The sequence below is a fragment of the Sorex fumeus genome, unplaced genomic scaffold (assembly GCF_029834395.1).
Source record: "Sorex fumeus unplaced genomic scaffold, SorFum_2.1 ptg000044l, whole genome shotgun sequence".
In the NCBI taxonomy this organism is placed as follows: Eukaryota; Metazoa; Chordata; class Mammalia; order Eulipotyphla; family Soricidae; genus Sorex; species Sorex fumeus.
In genome coordinates this window covers 65,699,176-65,700,512 of record NW_026606101.1, presented here as the reverse complement: position 1 = coordinate 65,700,512, position 1,337 = coordinate 65,699,176, and the positions used below count along the sequence as shown (strand labels likewise).

At 37.6% G+C, this 1,337-nt stretch overlaps 1 non-coding gene across 1 annotated transcript; it reads left to right on the top strand.

The window, feature by feature from the left end:
- Window positions 1-909: 909 nt before the first annotated feature.
- LOC130030870 (small nucleolar RNA SNORD48) lies at window positions 910-973 on the top strand. The gene has a single exon (XR_008793538.1). It is a non-coding gene; the product is annotated as a small nucleolar RNA SNORD48 (small nucleolar RNA).
- Window positions 974-1,337: the final 364 nt, after the last annotated feature.

The window sequence follows — 1,337 nt, the reverse complement described above, 5'->3', positions numbered from 1 at the left end:
GAAAGAAAGATGGCGGCCGCATGGGAGCCTTGTGGAGAGCAGGTGTGAGCTGGGGGTGTGGGGGCGACTAAAACCTCATGGGAAGAGGGGTGTTCTGGTCCATCCTTCACGCCCTACCGAGGCCACCAGTTGCCCCCCACAAGCGGCTCTCCAGCATGGCCACGACTCCAGAGCACAGAAACCAATCTCTTAATTATCTGACTCTCAGTAGAAATACTTCCAGGGTTAATTAACAAAATAGCGGAAATCCAAAACCAACATTTAATTCTTGAACCCAGTTGTAGAAAGCGAATCACTTCACAATGCTTTCTCAGCATGTCTGATTTGGGGGGAGGGGGTAAACTCTAAATAATAGTGGTGCATCTTTTATTGAAACAATGAATCTAATCAAAGCAGATAGAGTGTCAACTAGAATTCATCTGCCTCGCAGGCATCGGGAGGGGTGGCAGGTGGGGTTTTATTGGGGTTCTTCGTGGTAAAAAATAAGTATTGGTAAAGGGAAAGGTGTTTGATATATGCATGACTGAGACCTAAACCTGAAAGCTTTGTAACTTTTCCCACAGTGATTCAATCAATAAATAAATTATTTAAAATAAAAAAGAAAAAATTTTAAAAAAAGAACTTGATATTAGAAATAAATCCATGAGTTATAAAGGAAATTATTGGCAGAAACCTTCAAGGCATTGAAGCTAAAGTATTTTTAATGATTCAATACCATTGTTCAAGAACAATGAAGCAATCCCATAAACAGATGGGACTACATCAAATTTAGAAGATTCTACAGCACAAGAACAATGATGGCTAAAATAAAAGGCACCCTACACACTTGGAGAAAGTATTTTCCTACCACTGACTTGTAAAGGTTTAATATCCAAAATATATAAGGCATTTGTAAAACTTAACAAGAAAGGTGATGATGAGCCCTGGTGATTCTTGAGTGTCTTACTGAGGCCATTACTGCACTATGCTGACCATACCCCTGCCAATTGAGATACCTGGTACCTGGAGTATGGGAAAAAAGAGCTCGAATTCTTCATTAATTTATTCCTTTGTAATTTCTTTATAGGTATTTATGGCAACTTCTAGATTGTGACTGAACACAGGATTTTTCTGCCATAAAGGAAGTCTTCTCTGTGGTGATTTTCTACCTGTAAATAATGGATTTTGGGGCAAAAATAATACCACTCAGACAGTTATCACTTCATTTAAAAATAAGTACTTATATCCAGGAGGTGTTTATAAAATCCAATAAAATAAATTAAACTTAACAAGAAAAAGAACCCCATCAAAAATAGGACATGAATATGGACAGAAACTTTTTCAAAGAATATTTATAT